This window comes from Nilaparvata lugens, chromosome X, assembly GCF_014356525.2.
Source record: "Nilaparvata lugens isolate BPH chromosome X, ASM1435652v1, whole genome shotgun sequence".
In the NCBI taxonomy this organism is placed as follows: Eukaryota; Metazoa; Arthropoda; class Insecta; order Hemiptera; family Delphacidae; genus Nilaparvata; species Nilaparvata lugens.
The window spans coordinates 75,945,554-75,960,184 of NC_052518.1; the positions used below are offsets into that span (position 1 = coordinate 75,945,554).

General features: G+C 34.0%; 1 long non-coding RNA gene across 1 annotated transcript; it reads right to left on the reverse strand.

The window, feature by feature from the left end:
* Positions 1-1,693: 1,693 nt before the first annotated feature.
* On the reverse strand, positions 1,694-14,416 carry LOC120354449. Its single transcript, XR_005573036.1, has 3 exons — positions 14,131-14,416; positions 13,351-13,424; positions 1,694-3,551 (listed from the first exon to the last, which is right to left on the reverse strand). It is a non-coding gene; the product is annotated as an uncharacterized LOC120354449 (long non-coding RNA).
* Between the last annotated feature and the right edge of the window lie 215 nt (positions 14,417-14,631).

A 14,631-nucleotide genomic window follows, 5' to 3' on the forward strand; every position in this document is an offset into this window, starting at 1 on the left:
TCTAGATCGAATTATCATAGACTACCCGTAATGAGATCTGTGTTGGCGGTCAACAAAGAATATAAGCAATTTTATTGAAAACATGAAGAATAGAGGATTTTACTTTAGTAAATATATCTGATAATCTTGTTAGTAATTCGTACCGTAGGCTTATAAAGTTAGTAGCATACGAGTACTGTAGATCTACTATATAGAGTAGATGGCTTGGCTGTATGAACAAGTTTAATGTTGCCGGTTATTTATCAACAATACAAGGGCCAGTTGAGCGTTTTAAGAGTCGGCAAAGCAGGTAGCTCTTCGATTGGTAAAAGAAATGCTTAATATTGTTTTTGTAATAAATTGAATATGATCTGGCCCTAACGTAGAAGAATGAGAACTTCCTTGAAATAGACTGAATACAATTTTTGAAGCTTCAATTATATAGAAACTCTACTTAAGTTCAACAAAAAACGTTGTTTTGTCTGAGAGTTTGTTGATGGATATATTTATTTATTGAATGTCCAATGGTATACTTCAAGAAGAAAAACCATCACTGTCCTTCAACTTCCCATGAATGTTGAGAGATCTAAATTTCTTATTGAAAATACCTAATATACGGTATTGTATTGTAATTCATATTTGAATCCAAGATCCTGGTGACTTGTTTAAAATGATCAATCATATTTTATTCGTCAAGAAAAATAGTTTAATGATGATTCGAATAACGAATTTTCATAATAATTGCCTGAATATAGAAATCAAGTAATAGTAGGCCTACCATTAACTTTCATAAGTAGCCTATTCTTATTTTGTAAAATCTTTATTCATCAATAGACTAATTAGTATTTGTTATTGGTTACCGTACTGAGTTATAGCCACCTCTAATACATGTATTAGAGGTGGCTATGCTGACTGAGTTCATAGATATAATAGCCTTTCTATTCTCCTGTGACAGCTAACCATCAATTTAATATAATAATATGCTAACTTATTGGAATTAATGTAATGTATCATGATGGAATTGAAGATTATATATTGTATATGAATGAAGAAAAAATAAATTTGAGATTTTGCAAAAAATAAAATTAGAAATACAGGCCTAGGCATACCCAAAGTAACTAAAAATAACGACATTGCCTATTCTGTGGAAAATACTGTTTTTTGAAAAGATTTCAAAGTATTATAGCTATTATTTGTTTCAGATTAGAATTATTATAGCAAGCCTTGTGTCACACCTGACAATTAAAACAATGCTTGTATAGCTTCTATCAAAACAGTGACACTTAATTTTCCATTACCGTAACTACCTTTTTTTGATTCCAATACAAATTTATTTTTTGGTACCTGTGCATTTGTCTCAGTAGCACGAATGAATTGTTGACATGTTCAAACTTTTGAAGCTAGTGGAATTCTACAAAAAAAATTTGTCCACAAATAGTTTTCTTTATAAAGTTACTGTTCTTTTGTAGAGCAACAGAATAGAAAACTTGTTGCCAAAGAATTGGTCTAATAGCGATTGTATAGTTTGCGTGGACTTGTAGAGGTAGAAGACTTTGTTCACAACTTTTTCAGTGTTTCTCATATTGGTTGAGAAACGAAACTTTTTGTTTAAAACTAGGATTTCCAGAAACTGCCTCAATTTGTTGAGAACTCAGTTAGTTGACAACTCTGGTGTGAATGTGGCCTAACTTTAACAGCAAATTAAACAACTTAATTATTGAGTAATTCTAGTTTATTGCAGAAAAGCTACATAACCGACATGAATTTTGCATTTAGTAATGAGGCATCTGATCATAACTAGTTTATTGAAAACCAAATTAATAGTAGAAAAAGTTATAACAGCTTATTTCGATTCAGTAAAGAATGACCATCATGCTATCATACCTCTTTATGCATAGCTAACCATGATATTAGTTTTTTGCAATAATTTACATCAAAACACATTGAAAATTCACATCTTTGACAACCTCGGCAATATATTGATTTCTTGTATATTATAAAATTGGTAAAATATTGAAAAATTATACTATGAGGGAAGCTTTTTAATTAATGTGATATCAAAATTAACTAGATGATATACAGTGCAGTCAAGGAAAGGTTATAGAGGGGAAAAGTTTGGAAGACAATTTTTGGCCCCGCAGTTCTGTTTAGGGTGGTAAGGGGGTAAACATATCAAAAGTCCCCCCCCAACCCCTTGTGCTAAGGGGGTGGGGGTGGTTTAAAGGTAACATTTTTTGGTTTCTCACATATAACTCGAAAACTATGTATCTGATGTGTTTGGTATGAGGGACTTCAAGTGAACTGTATACTAAGTTGAATGAAATGTATGTTAAATAATAAATATAATTAATAGATGACTGATGTTGTTCATCAAAACTCACATAAAACTTATGAGTAAAACTACTAAATACCTGGTAGCAAGGAAGACGCCAAGAAATTGTAAGACAATGTAACAATAACAAATGATTGCATTTATTGATATAAGTGGCACTTTACAAATGGCCTTAAAATTTATGATGACTGCACTAAGTAGGAAAAAGGACGTTTAATGAAAATCAAAAATAACAAATAGTAAATTTGAATAAGTAGTAAAAAGGAATTGTCAATTGATTCAAGTTGGTTACAACAATACAAAGTATTCATATAATATTTGTGTGATGTAACAAATGATCAAAAATGATAGTGCAATGTAGCAACATTTTCAATATTGCAACTAGTGTCAATTCAGTGGTTCCAAACCTTCAACAGAGGGGAAAAATGTGCACTTTTGCTATGTTAATCTACTAACTAGTCAAAATTAAGTTGCAACGTCAAAAATTGTGTCACAGACACCCGCTTCAAATTTCATTGCCAAATGAATAATTGTTGCACCACTGGAAATTTCATCCCCTACATTAAAGTTGCTATAACAATGAAACAGAAACTTTGAATAGTGAAATAATACACCATTTCAAAGAGAATTTAATGCTCTACAAACCTACGATAAGCATTGATTTTTACGATGCATTGTTGGAGTTATAAGCCCTGAAAGAGGCTCTATGAGCTCATAATCTGCATTGATTTTTCCCATCAATTTTTAAAAAGTTATAAGAGTAGAAATAGAAAAAAATTGGAGGCGAACGTGTTTTTTTCAAAAATGTCACACATTTAAGAGCGGATATCTCGAAAACTAGAAAAGTTGTGAGATGAATATTGTAGGAAATTATATAAGCTTTACTTTTGTATGTAACAGTTATGTCCGTAAGATACATAGTTTTCAAGTTATATGCGAGAAACCAAAAACTGGTACTTTGAACCACACCACCCCCTTATCACAAGGGGTAGGGGTGGGGATATTTTTACCTCCTTAATACCCAAAACAAAATTGCGGGGTCAAATATAGTCTTCCAAACTTTTCTCTCTATACCCTCTTTTGAGCATTCATTGCCTGGACTATATAATAATAAAGTTATGATGTTGGATGCTTGGTTCCTATTGTTAGATGCAGAATGGAAACTGGGTAACACACACGATGGCTTTTGATGTTCACGCTTTCTATCCGTCCATCTACACTGTGTAATATGTTTTGGTGTCTGAAAGAGAAAAAAACAAACGAATTATTGATTGATCGAATGATAAAAAATGAGTTGATGAAATTTGAAAATAACATTTAAAATGTTCAAGTTGTAGCGATAGGTAGGAGTGGTAGAATAAATATGTTGTAATATACTTCTACTTACAGTTCACTAAGCATAAGACCCAATTCACACCAAAGTGGCACAGAAGAGGATTCTCACACCTCTAGAAATATAGAAATATGGTCCAATGGAAACAGAATGGACTTGGTGCTACATCTCTTCTGTTTGTATTGGCTATATTATAGGCGTTTTGCGCTAAGACTGATTTGCTTGAACAAAGCGAGGTACGAACATGGTGTAGTGAGTAGACGGGGAGATTTCCAGGGTAGTCAGTGCTGAATTTTGAGGGAAGTAATGTAAGTCGGGAATATTCCCATTTGGGAAGAAACTTGTGATTGGGTAATATTTCTCTGCCCAAGAAACCATGGGAATAAATTGCATTAAAAAAGTTTATATTATTTATCAATTTCAATCATATTTGACAATCATAATCAATAAATCATCCATTCAAAAAAGCAGTGTAAATAGCTCACAAATTACATCAATTTTTTATATAATTTGGCTAGACTTTACGTTGAGTGAACCAGTGATCACCTATATCGATGAATTAAGTTGGGTTAGTTAGATAGTATTAATTAAATACTATCGATTTTACTGATTCAATTAAAGCAAAGCGTCCCCTTCTTTATTCTTTATCATAATAAGTATATCATGAAAATGATAGGGAGAGGAAAAATAAGGTAACCCTGTGCTGTTCCTCTCCCAAATTTAGATAAAGGTACACATAGTCCGAAATATGTCAAGTCTTGTAGTTCTTCACTTCACAAAATTTTATGCCCTAAAATATTTTCAAATTTAGATGCTTCAAAACCAAGCCTTCGTAGAAAGAATATTACACATTATTATCACAAAAAATGAAATATTCACATACTAATGAAATTTTGAAGAAGCGAACATTCTAGTATGTTCTTTATTATTTTATTTTTGGGTTTAAATTATTGTGAGCTTCTTTGCAAAATAATAGATGATTTATCATAATTAAATTTCTTGAGCAATACAAGACGAAGTAAACCTAAAATTCAACTTCTTGAGCAATTCAAGACGAAGTAAACCCAATATTTTGTTGACTAAGCTTACTTGACTGTTAGGAATATGAGTATAACAGATTTAATTAACAATACATAAAATGGAAGTAGCATCATAATAGTGGTACCGTATACAATAATCAAGGATGTGCACCACGCTTTTTGATTCTTTTTACTGGCAAATTATCAAAGTATTACGAATTGTATACTATCAATTTATTTAGATTTGACTAATTTCAAGAAAAAACTCTTATCATTTTTACTTTTTACGCTTTGAAAGCGCCAAAAGTTCAAATCTTGGGGCAGATCCATTACATCATAAATGATAGCAAATAAATTCATACAATTTTGAGGATGGATCTTTCCCAATATTTGAACGTTATGCGCTTTTAAAGCGTCTAATATATCAAAACGAAAAAATTATGAAAATATTTTTTCCTTGGAAATATGATCTATTCAAGTATCTTGATAGAATTCAAATCAAAATGGAACCAATAATAAGTTTCTAAAAGCGTGGCGCGGAGCCATAAATTATTAGAAAATGAATGCTTATTCCTCCTCACACTCATCAAGAAGTGATAAATAATTATTTATTTTTATTCTAATCATTATTATAAATAATTATCATAAATAATTATTTATTCTAATCATTTCAATATAACTTGTTTATATAAAACTGTTTATTTATGATTATCAATAAGTTTAGAAAAAAAGGCGTTTTCTTAGTTATACAAAATAATCATAAACTCCCGGGCATTCATGAGTTTTGGGAATCAACTCCCTGGGAATAAATGTTTCTGATCTTGAATTTTAGGGAATTTGGCATCATAAGTTAAGAGATGTTTGATTTGAAATTGAGTTCTGTCAATTACCAACTTAATTTGAAATCATACACTCTCTTAAACATAATCACTGACTGAAATAAGTAAACTCTTCATTTGTAGAGCTTTAATCAAATAAAATTGAACATTACTTTCTACTAGTAACGGATCAACAACATTTGATATTTATGAATGAATCAATGACAACGAAAACATATGGTTTATCATATCATTCTACCCGGCTAGATTTTCGTGTTATCTTAGGGGCAAGATGACGGAGCGACACAGTGGACTCTTGTCCATCAGGGCGACGAATGTGAGCATACTCTGGGTTTGCCTCAATCAATTCCACTTCTTCTACTGATGAATCTTGCTTTGAATTTCGGTTCATTTTCTTCAGCCAAACTGGTCCTGGGCTCATTAGCCAAGATGGTAGTGACTGTCCATTTGTTGAGGATCTCATGTGTAGGAACATTCGTTCATGAGGGGTGCAATTTGTTGTAGTACACAAAAGAGATCGAATAGAGTGAAGTGCATCAGGCAACACTTCCTCCCATCGATTTGAATCAAGTCCTCGTGATCTTAGAGCTAGTGTTATTGCTTTCCATATAATTCCATTATATCGCTCTACTTGACCATTCCCTCTCGGATTGTAAGGCGTTGATCTACTAGTTGCTATCCCTTTTGAGCCAAGAAAGCTCTTCAACTCAGTTGACATGAAGGATGTTCCTCTGTCTGTGTGAATATAGCTTGGAAGGCCAAACATTGATATTAATGAGACCAGGCAATTTATGACTGTTCTCGCAGTCATGTCTGGACAAGGAAATACAAAAGGGAATCTTGAGTACTCATCAACCATCACCAGTAGGTATTTATTTCTTGTTTTTGATTGTACGGGTCCTTTGAAGTCCATATTAATTCAATCAAAAGGTTTTGTTGCCTTTATGAGATTTCCTTTTGTCTTCATATACTGTGGTTTTATTTCAGAGCAAATTGCACAATTGGAGCAAATTTTCCTTACATCATCTACAGTATAGGGGAGATTTTTCATTCTGAGCCAGTGGTAGAAACGAGTTACACCAGGGTGACAAAGTTCATCATGGTATTTTGCCAAAGCTGAGTTCAATGTTGAACAACCAGCTGTAATACATATACGAGAGAGTGCATCAGCTGGTGCATTTTCTTTTCCAGGTCTGTAGACTATGTTGAATTTGTATTCAGATAATTCTAGGCGCCACCTTTGTATCTTTTCATTTTTTATTTTTCTATTGTGTTGAGTGCCAAACATGAATGTGACTGATTTTTGGTCAGTGATCAAAGTGAATTGTTTTCGTAGTAAATAGTGTCTCCATTTTCTTATAGACTCCACAATGGCATAGGCTTCTTTCTCAACAGCTGAATGCCTGGTTTCACTTTGGGACAAAGTTCGTGAGAAAAAGGCTACTGGTCGAGAATTTTGTGTTAATGTTGCACCAATTGCAAATTCTGATGCATCTGTCTCAATTATGAATGGTACATTTTCATCAACAAAGAGCAGTACCACGGAAGCAATTTCATTTTTCAACAATTCCAAAGTTTCCATCTGATCTTGAGATAGAGGGAATTTCTGTATGTGGACAAGGGGGTGAATCTTTTGAGAAAAGTTTTTAATCCATCGGGAGTAATGAGCCAGTAATCCCATGAGTCGTTTCATTTCTTTAGCATTTCTTGGGGGTGGAAAGTTCATAAGTGGTGCAAGGCGTTCTGGGTCAGGTTTAATTTCTCCATGTTTTATCTCATACCCAAGGAACTTCAATGATTTTTTTGAAAATTTACATTTTTCTTCATTTATAGTCAAGCCATACAATTCAATTACTTGTTGAAATTTCTTAAGATTTCTGTCATGTTCTTCTTGATCTGAACCGCAAATGACAACATTATCCAAATAGGCAAAGCAGTCGTTCAAATTCTCTCTTTCTATAAGTCCGTTTATTGTATGTTGGAAGGCAGCTACTCCATTGGTTACTCCGAATGGTATTCGTTTGAACTGATAAAGTTTTCGGCCTACTTCAAAGGCAGTGTAATGTCGTTCATTCTCAAGAATCGGTATTTGATGGTAAGCTGACTTGAAATCTACAGTACTAAAAATGTTGTACTTGGCAATTGTGTTTACAAGATCTTCGATCAATGGGAGAGGGTATGCGTCTAAATTTGTGAATTTATTAATAGTCTGTGAATAGTCTATGACCATTCGTTTCTTCTGTCCATTGGTTACAATGAAAGGCTGGGCACGCCAACTGGACTGGCTTTCCTCAATTATTCCTTCTGTAAGGAGGCGATTGACCTCATTCTTCATGAATTCATAGTCATCTTGTGGGTGTCTTCTGGATCGGGTAGTTATTGGGTGGCAATCGGGAGTCAAGTCATTGAAAAGGGAACATGGTTTTATCATGGCCTCCACCAAGAGGCAATCTTTCAAGGGTGGTGTGGTTGTAGAATTATTATCTATTACAAGAGGCTGTTTATTACCATTGAATGCTAAACTTATTGTAGAGTGATTCATCAAAAAATCGTGACCAAGTATCACATTGCAACAGCATTCTTTTAATACCAAGAGTTTAATATTGTTGTATTCATTTCCTTTGTACACAATATTGCTATAAACACATGCTTTTGTAGCGGTGTTATGTTGAACAGATGCAAATCTTATAAAACAAGAATCTGATGCAGTTTTAAATTTATTTGTTTTTGCAAATTTTTCATCAATAAAACTGGCAACACTTCCGGTATCAATAAGAGCTGGTGTATTTATTCCATTCACCGAAACAATAATTGTAGCTTTAGAAAGATTACTGGCTATACCAGCTGCAGTAATAGTTGACGTAGTTAGTTTTTCTTTGAGCGTTTTACTTTTACACACATGGGAAAAGTGTCCAATTCGGAAACATTTATGACAAGTCTTTCCTATTGCAGGACATTCTTGAGAATTTGAGTGTTTTTTATATCCGCAACGTTGGAATTGAACGGATTTCTCTACAATTGCCTGTCGGTTTTGGGTTACAGCATTAACATCTGAGAAAGATTCACTCAAGCTTATGTTTTTATTTTCTTCAACAGAGTTTGTATAACAAGTACTTTTAAAGGAGTCGGCATATGTTTTTGCGGATTCAAGAACACGTGCTTGGGAAACGGTTTCTTGTAGACTCAAATCTCCTTGTTGAAAAAGTTTCTCTTTAATTTCAATAGAACATAACCCTGAAACAAGAGCATCTCTAATATGCTCGTTTTTGTTTTCTTCGGCTGACACTCTAGTGAAGTTACATGATAAGCTTAATCTTTTTAGTTCAGAATAGTAGTGATCAATGGACTCACCTATTTATTGTTTTGCATTAGCAAGGCAGTATCGTGCATAAATTTCGTTCTTTGGTTTAACGAACTGTGATGATAAAACAGCTGTAATATTTATAATCTGTTATCTCTGTTACTAAGACACATATTTAATGTCGAATAAAGCTCGTGTTGAGCCCAATTCTATTACAATTTATTCAACATTAAAAATAAAATAAATGGGTCCGAAAAGAAAAACGAGTAAACGTCAAGATTTAGTCAGTGAAGGAGAAAACGATTCGAAAAACCAAATGCTTGGAAAAATACTGAAACCAACAGTTTTATCGATTGACCAAGATTCAGATGAAGCACCGAAAACGTGGAGACATTGGAAGGTAACATTTTTAAACTTCTTAAAAAACAGTTCAATCCCGAAAAAGGATGAATTGAATGTTTTGATCAATTATGTGTCACCGAATATTTTTGAAAGTATTTGCAATTGTATATCATTTGAAGAAGCTATAACAACTCTTGAAGAAAGCTTTATAAAACCTCAAAATGTAGTACATGCACGTTACTGCTTATCTAAAGCAAAACAAACCCATGGAGAATCAATTGATCAATTCTATAATAAACTAAAACGGCTAAGTTTACCATGTAACTTTCAAGCAGTCACGGCTGACGATAGCAAAAGTGAATATATCCGAGACGCGTTCATCTCCAGATTAGAATCATCGAAAATCAGACAACATCTTTTCGAAATGAAATCGCTAACTTTGCAAGACGCTATCTCACAAGCACGAATGTTAGAGAATGCTGAAAACATTGCTAAAGAATACGAAACCAGTTCAGAATATGTTAACACAGTCCTAGCAAACGAGAATAAAAATACCGAGAAAACGACTTTAGTCCGTAATTCTTACCAAAAGAAGATTCAATGCAGATTTTGTGGCTATAATAATCATACTGATAATAGCCAATGCCCAGCAAAAGGACAACCATGCCTAACTTATAATCGAATAGGCCATTTTTCAAAAGTATGCAGAGCACGAAACGATAAAAAAAACCAAATGGTATCTGCCACAGTAATTTCAGCAGCAAATACCAGCACTGACCTCTCAAAATGTCTTGTTCCTATACGTGTTAATGGAATAGATACATTGGCACTATTATACACTGGGAGCACAGCAAGTTTTATAGATAAGAAACTAGTAGTACAATCGAAGATGAAAACTATGCCATATTCCAATTTGATTACATTTGCTTCAAGTGCCTGCAACACTAAAACAACTGAGTGCGCTTTGAGTGAAATATATTTCCAGAACGAAGAATATAATGATTTTCCTTTGATCATATTGAACAAATGTTGCGCTAGTGTAATTTTGGGACACGATTTTCTAAAGAACTTTTCATCCATCACTTTTGATTTCGGTGGATCTAAAGCAGCACTACAACTGAATGAAGACAATGACGCAAGAAGGCCTACTTATGAAATTCAAATGTGTGCTCTAGCCCAAGCTACAGTAGAACCTGTCTCATTGTTTCGTGATCTTCAACCGGACTGTCGGCCTATAATAACTAAATCGAGACGACATTCAGAAGAGGATTACTTGTTTATGATGAATGAAGTCAAACGGCTTAAAGATGCTGATATTATAGAAAATAGTCATTCTTCTTGGAGAGCTCAAGCATTTGTTACTTCAAGAGAGAACCAAAAGAAACGTATGGTGATTGACTATTCACAGACCATCAACAAATTCACGAATTTGGATGCCTATCCACTACCACTAATGGAAGAATTAGTCAATAAGGTAGCGCAATATAAAATATTCTCATCTATTGACCTGAAATCTGCCTATCACCAGATACCAATCTTGCCTGAGGAAAGGCATTTCACCGCATTTGAAGTTGGACACAAACTGTATCAATTCAAAAGAATTCCGTTCGGAGTCACGAATGGAGTAGCTGCTTTCCAGAAAGTGATTGATCAAATCATAGAACAAGAAAATTTGACATCATGTTATGCCTATTTAGATGATATTATTGTATGCGGAAGGACCCAAGAAGAACATGGTGAAAATTTAGAGAATTTCTGGAGAGCAACAGAAAAATATGGCCTCACGATTAATGAAGAAAAGTGTAAAATATCTATGGAGAATTTAACCTTTCTGGGATTCGAAATTGGTCAGGGTATGATTAAGCCCGATCCAGATCGATTGAAACCACTCCTTGACTTACCAGCTCCAAAAAATCAGAAAGAATTGAAGCGTGTCCTTGGAATGCTTGCACACTACTCCAAATGGATAAAAGAATTTTCAAAAAAGATCCATCCACTTGTGCATAATACTCACTTCCTGTTGAATGAAGAATGCAGAAATATATTTGAATCATTAAAGAAAGAAATAGGATCTGCAGTTCTAGTGCACATTGATGAAAAAGTCCCGTTCACTTTGGAAACTGATGCCTCAGATTACGCTATTGGAGCAGTATTAACACAGAATGAGAGACCAGTGGCGTTTTTCTCAAGAACTCTTTCCACATCTGAAACTAGGCACTCTGCAGTGGAAAAAGAAGCTTATGCCATTGTGGAATCAATCAGGAAATGGCGACATTACTTACTTGGACGAGAATTTACACTTATCACAGACCAGAAATCAGTTTCATTCATGTTTAGTAATAAACAAACCAGCAAGATTAAGAATGACAAAATCCAACGATGGCGCCTTGAATTGTCAGAATATAAGTTCAATATAATTTATAGAGTTGGAAAAGAGAATATACCAGCAGATACACTATCAAGAGTCTGTGCCACTGTTGGATGCCATACAGATATAAAGAAACTGATAAAAATTCATGAGGACCTGTGTCATCCAGGAGTTACTCGACTCCATCATTGGACCAAAACAAAGAACTCACCATATTCAATAGATGATGTAAAAGAAGTATGTTCCAAATGTATTACATGTTCTGAAATGAAACCACGCTATGCCAAAGGAACTGGCCGCCTTATCAAAGCAACTCGACCATTTGAACGTCTTAATATGGATTTCAAAGGCCCACTACAATCAAGTTCAAGGAACAAGTATATTTTAGTTCTTATAGACGAATATTCCAGATTCCCATTTGCCTTCCCCTGTCCTGACATGACTACTAATACAGTAATAAAACACCTTACATCACTATTCTCTCTTTTTGGTGTACCGTCTTACATACATTCCGATAGAGGAACATCGTTTATGTCATCAGCTTTGAAAAATTTCCTACTATCAAAAGGAATTGCCAGCAGCAGAACATCGCCCTATAATCCAGCCGGTAATGGGCAAGTCGAACGGTACAATGGAGTTATATGGAAAAGTGTGATGCTAGCCCTAAAATCGAGAGGTTTGAACAACAGTCACTGGGAACAAGTTCTCCCCGATGCCCTTAACTCTATTCGTTCCCTATTATGCACAAGCACCAACTGCACACCACATGAGTGGATGTTTTTACATGCAAGAAACTCAAGTAATGGAAAACCATTACCAACCTGGCTATTGACACCTGGACCAGTATGGTTGAAGAAGATGACAAAAAAACTCAAAACAAGAATCGCAAGTTGAAAAAGTTGAATTAATCGAGAGTAACCCTGAATATGCGTTTGTTCGCCACAACGACGGCAGAGAATCGACAGTCTCACTTTGCCAGCTCGCCCCACACCCCACGAGTGCCGATTGATATTAAGGGGGGAAGATTGTGATGATAAAACAGCTGTAATATTTATAATCTGTTATCTCTGGTACTAAGACACATATTTAATGTCGAATAAAGCTCGTGTTGAGTCCAATTCTATTACACGAACATATCTTCCAACATGGATATAGTTTCTTCATATGAAGTATAGCTTTCCACAATTTCATATAAAGCAGGTGATAAGAAGTTTACCAATATTTTCATTTTGTCTTTGGTTGTCGTTCCTTCTAAGAAATTTTCGAACGTCTTTTTCCAATGTTTCCACTCTCTCTCTGCCGTAGGCGAATCTGGGTCAATAGATAATTCCTTTGGCTTGAGAAACTTGTCAATATGTGATTCCATCTTATCTTCTTCGTAGTTACGGTTTTCAATCGTTTTTGTCTTTTTCTTTGTCGGCATTTTATTTGATTGAATTGAAATAAGTAAACTCTTCATTTGTAGAGCTTTAATCAAATAAAATTGAACATGACTTTCTACTAGTAACGGATCAACAACATTTGATATTTATGAATGAATCAATGACAACGAAAACATATGGTTTATCATATCACTGACAAAACAATTTATAGGTTTAATGGTCGAGTTAGATTTAATAAGTGGTGTCCAAGATTCAATGGTCCATTAGATTTAATAAATGGCCTAGAAACTGGACATAAGAGTAATATAATATGACAGTTTCAAATTGGCAGGCAAGTGAAACAAGTTTGAATGTTTTTGTTTGGGATGAGACTCGTTTAATGGATTCTAGATATTTCCGAATAATAATTGTTCATCTCTAAGACCAATGATCAAAACTAGTAACGCATTACTCACCATCGAAGGATTTTGTGTCTTCATGAACAGGCCTCTCTACACTGACATGGGGGTAGATACAGACTGCTTGTTTTCTAAAAAATAAGAAAGTGTTGGATATGAATGGGAAGAAAAAAAACTAAAATTGTAAACAAGTTAAGAGTTTAAGCTAGGGACTTGCTCCATTTAGGATGGGTTAGAACCTTATGCCACAAACCTCCTGCAATCATTATTTTTTTCCTGAGGAATAAAACATAATTAGTTATTTCAAACAAGAATGAAAAGTTAATATAACATCAGATATCCTTTATAGAAGACAGTAGACAGAGAATCGGAAACTCTGTTCTTTTATCTCTCTCTCCACTGTTATTATAATAACGGTAATAAAAGCATATTATATTATAATATATAGTAATATTTGTAAAGTGTCTATATGTAGACAAGTATGCACAATTGAAGTGCATTAAAAACGTGTGAGTCTAGATCTATATAAAGATCTAGATAGATAACAATAATTTTTACAGACGCCATTTAGCAATAACACAAAATAAATTTTTAATGTCAAATGCATTATAAGAATATGCAATTTACAGGACTACGGCATATCTTCCAGTAGCAATGTTTGTTGGTTTTACAAAAAGTTGGGCTACTGGTTACGGGAATGAATAATTATTGATTATCCTGAAAAGCTAACTATATCATAACATAATAAAAAGGCAAAAAATTCATTATTTTTTGAATAATAAGTTGGACTTGTTTATTTTTAAAAGTTTGATTTTTAATCAAATTTGTTTGTCTTACCTGACACCTGGTACAATGAAGAATAACATCAATCTTCATCATTATTTTATGTTATCATACAGCTATATAGTATAGCTCAGATCGATTTTGAAAAATAATTTTATTTTAAAACTTTGGCTTTTGTAGCTAAAATATTCATATAACTTGCAAACTAATAATAAATTATTGATTATAAGTAAACACAACCATTATTTTCCGCTAAAATTACAACATAACCTACAAAGAATAAAAAAAACATGTCTCGTAAACTCTCGTAGTTTACAAAACGCCCACTAGAGCGCTGTCAGCATTCCAAGTTCACTGTGAAGGTCGGCCGCCATCTTGGTAAACATTTCAAATTCCACTTCTATCGTTAAAGGTTCGAACCCACTAGAACGTATCAGACACGGACCGTGTCAGACCATGCCAGGCACGTAAAATAACAACTATGCCCACTACACCGGATCAACAGCGGTCTATGCCAGTACATTACGCGTATGGTACGCGTATGATACGGGTATG